The 13,574-nt window shown below is 42.5% G+C and overlaps 1 protein-coding gene across 1 annotated transcript in view; it reads right to left on the bottom strand.

The window, feature by feature from the left end:
* The window catches only part of LOC110143905 (A-kinase anchor protein 17B), a 30,556-nt gene extending 29,412 nt beyond the window's left edge, over positions 1 to 1,144 (bottom strand). Inside the window, exon 1 of the mRNA XM_020903686.2 lies at positions 783 to 1,144. The gene's annotated coding sequence lies outside the window, so the exon portion shown is untranslated. The remainder of the gene's footprint in view (positions 1 to 782) is intronic.
* Positions 1,145 to 13,574: the final 12,430 nt, after the last annotated feature.

Genomic DNA, 13,574 nt, shown 5'->3' with positions numbered 1-13,574 from the left:
CTCCAAGTGCAGGAGACCACGTGTAAAGAAGAGGCTAGTCCCACGCACCAAGATTACCTGACTTCTCCGCGTTCGGGGACAGCGGTTTCTCCTACCGCCTGGGCCTCTCCAAGCTGCTGTGCCCTGGCCCCGTGGCCCCCAACCCAAATTCAGAACCCCGTGCCATGGGTGGGCCCTGTCGTACCAGTCAGATTGAGGAGAGTTTTATTCCACCCGCGCTAGAAACCTCAAGCGATACTCTTGACAAATCCCTGAAGCCCAGGACCGGGTCACAGAGGGGCGGGGGCGGCGGTGCCTGGCTGCTGGTTAATTGGAGGAGTGCACCGGAGCCGGGGCGGGCGCGGCGGGGGCGGGGGGAGCTGAGCACCCGGCCTTTGGCCTGTGGACGGTACCAGAGAGGGCGCCTTTAGTTCCCATTAGCGAGACGCCACTGTCAGCGTACCCCCAGGGGAATGCCTCGAGTGACCTCGGCGGCCGAAGAGAGCTCTGGCGTGGGTGCCAGAGCCGACCCTAGTGCGGCGCCAGGGCCGGGGGAGGTGCGGCAAGGTCTAGGGTGAAAGGAGAGGACCAGGGGAAGAGCCCCGGCGCATCTCTGGAAACCCTGACTCTGCAGGGGCAGGCGGAGCGACCCAGGCCTCCTGAGCATCCCCTCCCCAATCCCCGCCGTGGGTCCCGCGTGGCCCTGTCTACAGGCACCCAGCTCTCGTAGGCCAGGCCGGCCGGCCCGCCGATACGCAGCGGGACGTGGCTGCCGCTCTGCAAGCAGAGCAGAGGGCATTTACCGGGATCCTGGGGTGCTGCTGCGTCTCCACCCGGGTCTCTGCTGGCGTACCCCAGCTGCCGCTACTGCCGCCGCGTCTTTCCAGTCGCCGCAGTCTCAACCGGCAAAGCTCCCAGTCGCTCCCTACGATTGTAGCCCGCGAGGCCAGCTGTTGAATGGCTCGCGTCGAGCGCACGGGGCGCAGAAGCGTCCCCACCGCATCCAAGTCGGCGACGCAAGCGCGCGTCCCGGTGCCAACGCCCCGTGCGCCCCTCGCCCCGCCGAGGCCCCGGCTAGCTCGCGCAGCCGCCTCCCGGCTACTGGCTGCTGACTCCCGGCTTCAGGCTCGCCCGCCTGCCAGCCCACTCCCCTTGGTGGGCTTTAGCCTAGCCAATTGCCTTCCCTCGTGGACTCCGCCCCCCTCCCTGCCATCCCTCAACTTGCCCTCAGGACCAATGGCAACAATAGACTAGTCCCGCCCCTTAGATTCCCCGGGGGCCAATCGCCTTCTCCTGAGAATCAATTCAAGTAACCCCGCCCCTCTCGTGCGGCAGAGCCGGAGCCAAAGTTTATCCCACGGTGCGGTTGCTCCTGAGGATTGCAAGGCTTTGCCCGGGCTCCCCCAACCCCCGACCCCTGAACGAGTTACAGCGATTTAGAACCTGCAACTCACCTGGTCTGCAGACCGCCCCGCGAGCCAGTTGCTTTAAATAAAGTAATATAAGAAAGCGATCAGGAGAGGTACTGTGCACCTCATTCAGCCCTGAGGCAAGACTGCTGAGAAATGTGCACCCGCTTGGCCAGAACTTACACATCACAGGGTCAGCAGGAACCTCGAAGGTCATCGACTGACTCTACCCTCGCACTGATTGGTTTCGCTTTGGGTTTTTGGTTTCCTTTTCCCACATACAGGGTCCCTGCCCTCTAGCCTGAACAACTTCCAGTGACAAGAACACATTAACCCGACAGACCGCTGCTTGTGTCTCTGCCTCATAGCTTGAGGCTAGGTGTAACCGGCCCCCTGCTAACTTCACACAAAACCAAATTTGCCTCTCTTCCCAATGGTGGTCCAACAATTTGAAGACAAATCTGGTCCCACAATTCTACCAGACTAGAGTCTGCTCCCGGAGAAGGCAATGGCACCCCACTCCAGTACTCTTGCCTGGAAAATCCCATGGATGGAGGAGCCTGGTAGGCTGCAGTCCATGGGGTCGCACAGAGTCGGACACGACTGAAGTGACTTAGCAGCAGCAGCAGTAGCAGAGTCTGCTCCAGAGACCCAGGTTCAAGGCTCTGCTTTCAGTTTAAGCCAATTCCTTTATATCTTTCAAAAGTAGAAGGTTGGAACTGGGTCTAACCTCCCTCCCACCCCCTGCAACCCCAGGGCACAGACCCTTCTGCACTGTCTTGTCCCTTGTCCAGACACTAGATTCTTCTTCTCTAGCTTCTTAAGGATGGCATTTGCTTTCTTGACTGCTTTCACATGGCTGATGCATATTAGATTTATTGTCAACTCACCCCGGGGGCTATAACTCACTTCTGCTGCTATCACAAGACTGTTTTCTACTTAATTAGCTGGTAAATGTCATCGGGTTTTGATTGGGGGGGGGTGCTAATTTCACTCTCTTCTATGGAGGCCTCTTTGCTTGCTCATTCTGTCCTAAATACCTCTACATTCCTGCTTGATACCTAACTGCCTTGCTCTTGTTCCCATCCTGTTTGCACAACTGCCAAAGAGCTTCCTAACCTCTAGAGGCCCCTTGCCTCTAGCCTTGCACCCTCCTGGCTGGCCCCTCAAAGCTCCTCTCCTCATCCATTTTATACCAGAAGTCAGAGTTGTCCTTAAACACAGATATAATCACACCACCACACTCTAACTTCAAAGCCCATCCCAGCTTCAAACCCTTTTTTATTTCCTTTCTGCTCTCCTTTGCTTTCAGGATAAGATCCAAAACCCATGGCAAAGCATATATCAAATCCTTGGGGATCTGGCCTCAGCCTCATTTCCAGTGGTTCCACCTCCACCACAGAATACTGTACACTTCAGGTCAAAAACTCCCTGTTGTTTTTCAAATGATCCATGGTCTCCAACACTTCTTTGCCTTCGGTACAAAGTCTAGAATAACCTGCTTCCCACACTCCTAATCCTGACCTGCAACACTCTGATGTCTTTTTTTTAAATTGAAGTTGATTTATAATATTGTGTTACTTTCTTTTCCATTATAGATTATTATAATATGTTGAGTATAGTCCCCTGTGCTACACAGTAAGTCCTTGTTTATTTTATATATAGGAGTATGTATCTATTCATCTCAAACTCTTAATTTATCCCTCCACCCTTTACCCTTTGGTAACCATAAGTTTCTTTTCTATGTCTGTCTTTTTCTGTCTTGTAAATAATTTCATTTGTATTATTTCTTTAGATTTCACATATAAGTTATATAATATTTGTCTTTGACTTACTTAATATAATAATCTCTAGGTCCATCCATGTTACTGCAAATGGCATTATTTCATTCTTTTTTATGGCCAAGTAATAATATTCCATTATGTGTGTGTGTATCTGTATATATGTGTGTGTATGTGTGTATATAGATATATACACCACATCTTTTTAATCCATTTATCTGTTGATGGACATTTAGGTTGCTTCCATGTTTTGGCTATTGTAAGCAGCACTGCAATGAACATTGGGATTCATGTTATTTTTTTGAATTATGGTGTCTGAAGAAAAGCTATATGTTATAAAAATGAATCACTTGGAATTACACAATTATAGAACTTCGGTATTAAAGGGGCCTTTTAAGCTAATGTAATCAAACCCCACCCTAGATGCTAGAATGACTGTGTGGGCAGTTTTTCAGGTTCTTTACAAAGTTCTTAGCTCCCTGGCCTCTGAAAACAGGTTTTGTTCTTACTCCTAAATATATAGCTTTGCCTGGCTAAGTGCTTTGAGGGGCACCCAGAATGCTTCTCTGTCCATTTTTTCCCTCCAGGCTTAGATGTGTCCTTGGGATCCTCTCTTTCAAAATGCAGATCCCTTTTGGAAGATCCAAATGCTAACATTTATTAGTTATTAACCCTTAGCATAAGGTAAGCAGCAGAGCTTAATTTAAAAAATTAAGCAAACTCCAGGAGATAGTGAAGGACAGGGAAGCCTGGCGTGCTGCAGTCCACGGGGTCACAGAGTCAGACAGGACTTAGCGACTGAATAAGAACAACCAACATGAAGAGGAGTTTTCAAAGCATTTTCATTTATTTTGTCATATTTGATCCTCATGGTATAACCTCAGTAAATATCCTGATTTCCATTTCACAGGGGAGGAAGCTAAGGTTAATCTTGGTTAAATCACTCCTTAATGTATTCAAACTCCAGCTCTGCTATTAACTTTCAGCAAGTAACCATGCCACTCTAGCCTCAGTTTCCCAATCAATAAGTTCAAATAATTTGCTTTCCAAGGTTTCTTTCAGCTCTGTCTCTAATCCCTCATCTCCTGCTAGCTGAGATCAAGGAACTGGGGGCCTGGGCATTTTCACAGTGGCAGGAAATAATTTTGGCACTAGAGGTACATTTTGGAAAGGACAAGCTCTGGTGGAATGCCAAAGCAGGCAGCATGAGAGCAGTGAATACTAGAAGCAAGACAATTTGAGAAAGGAAAGACAAGGGGCCCTGAACTCCAAACTCACTTACTTGCTAAGCTATAATACAACCACTGGGATTCCAATTGTGAACTCAACATTCCAATTTGTTTCCTTTCATGATTAAAGAATCTTCTCTGCAAACTTTAATTAAAGTTAGCTTTGGCAAACAATTTTATCATATTCAGACAATAATTACTGCAATAAATTTCATAAAGAAATCTATTGTGTCCGCTGCTTATTCCACACAGCAAAAGGGCCGATAAGAAATTGCAGCCAAAGGAAGTCATTTGGAAGGAAAACCAACAGGCAAATAGATGCATTCTAATAATTTATGCAAGTCCACTGGTGACACCCTCCCCCTCCCCCACTCCTTCATTCGCTGAGGACTAGAGGGGCACCGAGAAGCAGCCAATCTAAGGGCTATGCATTTGCTTAATCTTACCCCCAAAATACAGGCTTTATGCCTAATATAAAAGGAATTTAAGATGCCAGGTGAAAGTGATGATCTTTAAACTGGTTGTGCAAGAAACTGAAAGCTAATTCTTAAGATGATAAGCCTACTTAATAGTTTGTTCTTTTTGGAGTGATTAAAAACCTGTTTAATTACAGTAGAATCAGTTTGGGCTTCCAGACACCTAATCACTTTTCCAGTAAATAGCTCTAAAGTCAGAATAAATAACACTAACCTACTTCCCTGAGTTCTTACAAGGATTAATTAATTGATTTTAAAGGGTTTCGGAAGTTTCAAAAAACAGTGGCCTAGGAAATAGGAGACCTAAATTTAGTGCAGACTCTGCCCTTAGTAGCTGTGTGGCCTAGGTGGCTGATTTTACTTCTCTGGGGCTTGGCTTCTCCACCTGTAAAATAAAGGGGAATTGGGCTAGACAGTCTCAGTACTTTGGGTCTAATATTGTAATAATACTCTAGGATTCACCATCATTATAGCCTTTTCTCTTAGTAGCTTAAGACGGCAATAATCTACTTTTGGTTTTCCAGTTTTCCTAAAATTAGATTCCTGGAAAAATTTCCAAAATGTCAGCCTGTTTCCCAGACACAGTCACTTAGGCATACTGACCCCAACAAAACTTTCCAAGTATGAAAAGATAAAAATATAATAAAGATCCAGAAAGAAGAGAAAAATAGAATCTAGACTTTCACACTCATGAACAAGCAAACGGAAACCATTTCTTAGTAACTGCAGACTCACACTTTATTCTTCCCAACTATTTTCCATGCTTTTCTTTTCCAAAGATTTTATTGCTCTTTCTTTTCCCTAACATAAATCTGGGGCCCTCATTACCAGCTCTAAAAACACTCACTATGACTATTTATAAGAGGACTTGAGATGTTTAAAGGGAAAATAACATTATATGGAGTGGAAGAAAAGCAGAATACAAAATTTTATGTACAATATAATCTCAACTAGGCTAGGAAATGGTCCATATGCTGAAGACTGGATGGCCATACACCAAAAGGTTAATAGGCTGGTCTTTAGCTGGCAGAATCCAGGGTTAGATTTTCCCCTTCACATTAGCTTTTTTTTTTACCCTTAATGGGTGTGTATTGTGTTTGTTAAAGATAATATATAATATATGTATGTGTATATATAGTGTGTCTTTAACAAAAGGAGGAAGAGTGACTCCTTTTTATAGACAGCATAGAGGCATAGAGTAGTGGTTAAAATGGTGGGATTCAACCCCTCTGAGACTCCATTTCCCCCTCTATAAAATGGCAATAATACTAATAAAGGACCTACTTCATAGAGTTATTTTCCAGGTTAAATAAGCTACTCCATGTAAGTGCTTAGAGCAATGCCTGAGCCCATTATTTGCCATTATTTAAAATGTTAAATGTGACTATGCTCCAGTAAAAAATGCTAAACATTTACTGTAAATATAAGTGTGCATGTGGTGAAAAAAAAAACAGTACAGAAGACTTTAAAAAGTAAACTGAAAAAGTAGGAATAGTTTTCCCTCTTTAATCCTCAGCCTCACTCACTGTCAACAGCTTCTTATGTAGCCTTCCAGAATTTTTAAGGGCAAATGCAAACATACATCCTCTTTTTCAGTCACACACACACACATATGGGCAGGCACACACAGAATCATAGCATTCATGTTATTTTCACCTTATTTTTTAACTTAATGATCTTTTTTGGAGATGTTTCCATAGCAGAACATCTAGATTTACTCCTTTTTTATTGTGGTTAAAAGACACATAAGGCTTCCCCAGTGGCTCAGAGGTAAAGAATCTGCCTGCACTGCAGAGATGCAGGAGACCCAGGTTCGATCCCTGGGTCGGCAAGATCCCCTGAAGGAGGGTATTGCAACCCACTCCAATATTCTTGCCTGGAAAATCCCATGGACAAGGGAGCTTGGTGGGCTACAGTTCATGGGGTCACGAAGAGTCAGACACGACTGAAGCAACTGAGCACACAGCACACACAAAAGACACAATGTAAAATGTATCACCTCAACCATTTTTAAGTGTATAGTTCAATAGTGTTAAGTAGATCAACATTGTTTGTGAAACAGATCTCAAGAGCTTTTTTATCTTGCAAATCTGAACTTATATCCATTCAACAACTCTTTCTCCTTCCCCCAGGCCCTGATAATAGCCATTCTACTTTCTGTTTGTATGAATTTAGATACCTCATAGAAGTGGGATCATAGTACTTTTTGTGACTGGCTTATTTCCCTTAACAAAATGCCCTCAAGCTGCATCCATTGTGTAGTATGTGACAGGATTTCCTTCCCTTTTAAGGCTGAATAATATTCCACTGTATGTATATGCCACATTTTGTTTATCCATTCATGTGTCAGTGGCCATTTGGGTGGCTTCCACCTCCTGGTTATTGTGAATAGTGCTGCTATTAAAGTGGATGTAAAAACATCTCTTTGAGAACTTGCTTTAACTTCTTTTGGATACAAATCTGGCAGTGGGGTTACTGGATCACATGATAATTCTATTTTTAATTTTTTTGAGGAATCTTTATATTATTTTCCCTAGCAGCTGAGCGACTGTACATTCTCAATAATAATGTACAAGGGTTCCAGTTTCTCTACATGTTCACCAATAGTTATTATTTCCTGTTTTTTTTTAACAATAGTTCTTCTAATGTATGTAAGGTGATTTCCTCCTTATTTCTAACAGTTACATAGTGCTTTGTAATGTGGAAAAACCTCTATCAATGGACAGTTTGACCCTGGTCTTCAGGTATTTCAAATAATGCTGCAATGAACACCCACATATCTTTTTTTTTTAAATTTTCTTTTTTTTTAATTGTCTTTATTTTTTTTTATTTATTTTTTTCCATTTATTTTTATTAGTTGGGGGCTAATTACTTTACATCATTGCAGTGGTTTTTGTCATACATTGAAATGAATTAGCCATGGATTTACATGTATTCCCCATCCGGTCCCCCCCCTCAACCTCCCTCTCCACCCGATCCCTCTGGGTCTTCCCAGTGCACCAGGCCCGAGCACTTGTCTCATGCACCCAACCTGGGCTGGTGATCTGTTTCACCCTAGATAATATACATGTTTCGATGCTGTTCTCTTGAAACATCCCACCCTCGCCTCCTCCTACAGAGTCCACAAGTCTGTTCTATACATCTGAGTCTCTTTTTCTGTTTTGCATATAGGGTTATCGTTACCATCTTTCTAAATTCCATATATATGTGTTAGTATACTGTAATGGTCTTTATCTTTCTGGCTTACTTCGCTCTGTATAATGGGCTCCAGTTTCATCCATCTCATTAGAACTGATTCAAATGAATTCTTTTTAATGGCTGAGTAATATTCCATGGTGTATATGTACCACAGCTTCCTCATCCATTCGTCTGCTGATGGGCATCTAGGTTGCTTCCATGTCCTGGCTATTATAAACAGTGCTGCGATGAACATTGGGGTGCACGTGTCTCTTTCAGATCTGGTTTCCTCGGGAACACCCACATATCTTTGTATACATGTGAGGTACTTTTAGCAAAGGAATTGCCAGGATAAAGTGTATGTGCTATTTTTTGAGGGGGAGGTGCAGATTTCAGAAGTTTCAACTGGTATCTTTCAGTGAATATATTAATACTTTTGATTTAAAATAGTAAAAAAAAAGTGTATGTGCTTTTGGGGTAACTTTTTATTATAAAATAATTTCAGACTTACCAAAAAAGTTGCAGGAACATCCATGTTTCTTTCATCCAGCTTCCACTATTGTTAATAGTCTATTAATTTATCATTTCCTTTCAATATATATGCATATTTCTCTTTTTTCTAAACCACTTGGGAGTAAATTTTAGCCATGATCTTCCTTTAACCCTAAATATTTGAGCATGTATCTCTCAGAACAAAACAAGATATTTCTCTTACATAAGTACAGTGCAACTATTAAAATCAGAAAATTAATATTGATAAAATAGTATTATCTAGCCTACAGAAAATATTCATAGTTCTCCTATTGTACAAATAGTATTTCTGTATCAAAAAGAACTGGCAGGAGTTGGGGGGGTGGTTCCAGGATATAATTCAGGATCAGACATTGCATTTATCATTTCACCTGGCCTCCAAAAGTTCCTAAGACTGTTTTTGCCTTTCATGATCATGACAGTCTTTTCATTATTTATTACTATTTTTTGGAAGCAATCACAAACTTACAGGAAAGTTGGAAATACAATACAGAATGTCCTGGATTTTTCCTCCTGAAACATCTGAGAGTAAGTCACCAGCCTATGCCCCATTATCCCTGAATCATATTGTATATATTTTCTTAACCAACAAGGATATTTTCCTATCTAGCTATGATACCACCATCATCATCAGGAAATTCACATTAATAGAATACTAACATCGAATCCTCAGGTCCCATTCAAGTTTCATCAGTTGTCCCCAATGGGTCTGTTATGGCAAAAGGATCCAGTTCAGACCTGTATTGTGCTTTTAGTTGTCACGTCTCCTCCATCTCCTTCATTGTGGAAGAGTTCCTTGGTCTTTCATTGACTTTTAAGATCTTGGCACTTTTAAAAATTTTTTTTAATTGGAGGATAACTGCTTTACAATATTGTGTTGGTTTCTGCCATACAACAACATGAATCAGCCTCAAGTATACATATACTCCTTCCCTCTTGAACCTCACTTCCAGTCCCCCGATCCCACCCTTCTTGGTCGTCACAGAGCACCAGGTTGAGCTGTGTTATACAGCAACTTCCCACTAGCTATCTGTTTTACATATAAGACCTGGGAATTTTTTAAAACTCCGAGCCAGTTGTTTTGAAGAATGTCCCCCAATTTGGGTTTGCCTGATGTTTGCTCATGATTAGATTCAGGTTACCATCTTTGTCAGGCCTATGACAGAAGTGATACTGTATGCTTCATTCTGTCAGGTGGAGCGTGATTTCAGTGTATCCTGTTACTGGTGACGTTCACTCTGATCGCTTAACTAAAGTGATATGTGCCAGGCTTCTTCCCTGTGAAATTATTCTTTGTAATTAATTTTTTGTGGAGAAGTCCTTTGAGACTGTGCAAATCTTCCACTTCTCATCAAACTGTCAATTTATTCATCTGTTTATTTATATCAGTATAGACTTATGTCTTCTTATTTTATTCAGTGGGTTATAATACATTACTATCATTGCTTACTTTGAAGCCCAAGTGATCCTTGATCTGATGACGGGGGACCCCTTCAAGATGGCTTTTGTGTCCCTTTGATGTGTCCTTATCATTCTTTGTACACTTCCTTATTTTCTGGTACAAGATAGTCCAGGTTCATCTTATACTTTCATTTATCCAGTCCTGAAACCAGCCATTGTTCTGAGATGCCTTTCTTTCGTGGAAAATAGTATTTGGAAGCCAAATCTGGGCACTAGGTATAGATAATGCTATTGTTGTGTTGCTGCTCCCTGACTCTCTAGAAGCTTCTTTTACATACTTTTATTCACATGCTTACAAACACACACAATACTCACAGATTTTATATCTCTATCTCTATCTATCTGGCCATGAGTTCACTCTGCTATATTCCAAGCAACACCATAAAATTCATTCTAGCTTTCTCCCTTCCCATATTTGTAACAATTTATGATAATGAGGAAACTTTCTATTGTTCTGAACACATTTTCTCACTTTATCAATTACCCTTATGCAATTGAACTGGGAGGTTTCTTTTTCATTTTTAATAATAACTACCATTTATTGGCTGCTTATCATGTGCCAAGCACTGTTACATTGCTTGACAGCCAAAATTTTATTTACTTCTCAGTATACCTTGTGAGACAAGCATGATTATCCCCATTTTAGAGAAGAAACTGAGGCATAGAAAGGGTAATTTGCTCAAGGTGCAATAGCTAATTAAAATTAAGCCTGCCTGATTCAAACAAAGATCTAGATGACCTCCTAAGCACCATGCTATATTGTCACTTCAGTGGTGTCTGACTTTTTGCGACCCTACAGATTGTAGCCCACCAGACTCCTCTGCCCATGGGGATTCTCCAGGAAAGAATATTGGAGTGGGTTGCCATGCCCTCCTCCAGGGGGATCTTCCTGACCCAGGGATGGAACCTGAGTCTCTTATGTCTCCTGCATTGGCAGACAGGTTCTTTACCACTAGCGCCACCTGGGAAGCTCCCTAAACACTGTACTATTCTTTTTTTTTTTTTGCCTTTTTTTTTTTTACTGTGGTAACAACACCTAACAGATCTCTCAACGTATTTTTAACGTTACAGTACAGTAGACTATTTGTCTAATGGTCATACCATTCAGGTATGACCTAAATCAAATCCCTTACAATTATACAGTGGAAGTGACAAATAGATTCAAGGGATTAGATCTGATAGAGTGCCTGAAGAACTATGGACAGAGGTTTGTGACATTGTACAGGAGGCAGTGATCAAGACCATCCACAAGAAAAAGAAATGCAAAAAGGCAAAATGGTTGTCTGAGGAGGCCTTACAAATAGCTGAGAAAAGAAGAGAAGCAAAAGGCAAAGGAGAAAAGGAAAGATATACCCATCTGAATGCAGAGTTTCAAAGAATAGCAAGGAGAGATAAGAAAACCTTCCTCAGTGATCAATGCAAAGAAATAGAGGGAAACAATAGAATGGGAAAGACTAGAGATCTCTTCAAGAAAATTAGAGATACCAAGGGAACATTTCATGCAAAGATGGGCACAATAAAGGACAGAAATGGTATGGACCTAACAGAAGCAGAAGATATTAAGAAGAGGTGGCAAGAATACACAGAACTATACAAAAAAGATCTTAATTTCAGATAGCCATGATAGTATGATCATTCACCTAGAGCCAGATATCCTGAACTGAACTAACAGTAGGCTATAAGCACAAAGTTGTGCAGCAGATCCCAGAACTTACTCATCTTACGTGAGTGTATGTGCCATGTGTGCTCAGCTGCTTCAGTTGCATCTGACTCTTTGTAATCCCATGGAATATGGCCGCCAGGCTTCTCTGTCCATAGATTTTTCAGGCAAGAATATTGGAGTAGGTTGCCATGCCCTCCTCCAGGGGATCTTCCCAACCCAGGAATCAAACCTGTGTCTCCTGCATCTCCTGCATTGCAGGATTCTTTACCCACTGAGCCACCTGGGAAGCCCACTTATCTTACATAACAAAAACTATATATTCTTTAAAAGCACCTCCACATTCCCCACTCCCCCAAACCCCTGACTACCACCCATTTTACCCTCTTTTTCCGTGAAGCTGACTACTTTAGATACTCATCTAAGTAGAAACATGCAGTATTTGTCCTGTGACTGGCTTATTTCACTTACCATAATGTTCTCAGGATTTATCCATGCTGTTGCATATGGCAGATTTCATTATATTTTAAGGCTGAATAATATTCCATTGTATATGTGTGTATATGCATATGTGTGCAACATTTTCTTTATCCCTTCCTCTATCAATCAATACTTATGCCATTTCTACATCTTGAAAGTGAAAGAGTTAGTCATTCAGTCATGTCTGACTCCTTGTGACCCCATGGACTGTAGCCTGCCAGGTTCCTCTGTCCATGGGATTTCCCAGGTAAGAATACTGGAGTGGGTTGCCATTTCCTTCTCCAAGGGATCTTCCCAACCCAGGGATTGAACCCAAGTCTCCTGCATTGCAGGCAGTGTCTTTACCATTTGTTCTATATCTTGGCTATTATAAATAATGCTGCAGTGAACATGGGAAAATAGACACCTCTTTGAGATCTCAATTTCAATTCTTTTGGATACAAAGCCAGAAGGGGTACTGTAGGATCATATGGCACTTAATATTATTATTTTGAGGACACTCCATACTGTTTTCCATAATGACTGCACATTCCCATCAAAAGAGCACAAGGATTCCAATTTCTCTACACTCAGGCCAACACTTCTTATCTGTTGTCTTTTTGATAATAGCCATCCTAACAGATGTGAGGTAATTTTGATTTGCAGTTCCATCATGATTAGTTGGGCTTCCCAGGTAGTTCAGTGGGAGAGTTACAGCAATGCAGGAGACCTCAGTTCGATTCCTGGGTGGAGAAGATCCCCTGGAGGAGGGCATGACAACCCACTCCAGTATTCTTGCCTGGAGAATCCTCATGGACAGAGGAGCCTGGCAGGCTATAGTTCATGGGGTCGCAAGAGTTGGACACGACTGAGCAATCAAGCACAGCACAGCACATGATTAGTTATGTTGAACAGTTTTTCATATATTTGTATATATTCCTTAAAAAAAAGGAAAAGGCAGAAAACAGACTTTATTCCAAAACAGACTTAAAAGATGTTGTTAAAGAAAAGGACACATTACATTACTAAGGCATATGTTTTTCACCATTTCTAAGTTTTCCTTCTCCAAGGCAAGCACTCCAGCCAAGCTTTCACCAGTTGTGTTCAAAACCCTTGGCCCATAAAAATCTGGCCTCACTCTTCTTCCCGAGGGGGCCTCTCAAGTCTTCTGAGCCAGGCAGTAAGAAGGGCTACAATGCGTGTGACTGCTGTGGGTCCACAGGGTCCCAGGCTGGCACCCACTGGCATTTCCAGGAAGGACCCCCATGCAGGGCTGTCCACTGTATGCCAGCAGTGCACAGAGATGGCTGAGTGAATAAGATCTCTGAAGACCAGATGTGACACCAGAAGCAACCGTGTATCCCCTGGAAGGAGCCAAGATAAGCTGATCATCTTCGACCTGCCAGGGCCAC

This window comes from Odocoileus virginianus, unplaced genomic scaffold (genome assembly GCF_023699985.2).
Source record: "Odocoileus virginianus isolate 20LAN1187 ecotype Illinois unplaced genomic scaffold, Ovbor_1.2 Unplaced_Scaffold_20, whole genome shotgun sequence".
NCBI classification, from domain to species: Eukaryota; Metazoa; Chordata; class Mammalia; order Artiodactyla; family Cervidae; genus Odocoileus; species Odocoileus virginianus.
Note: the sequence above shows the minus strand (reverse complement) of the source record. Positions and strands in the feature narration are given on the sequence as shown.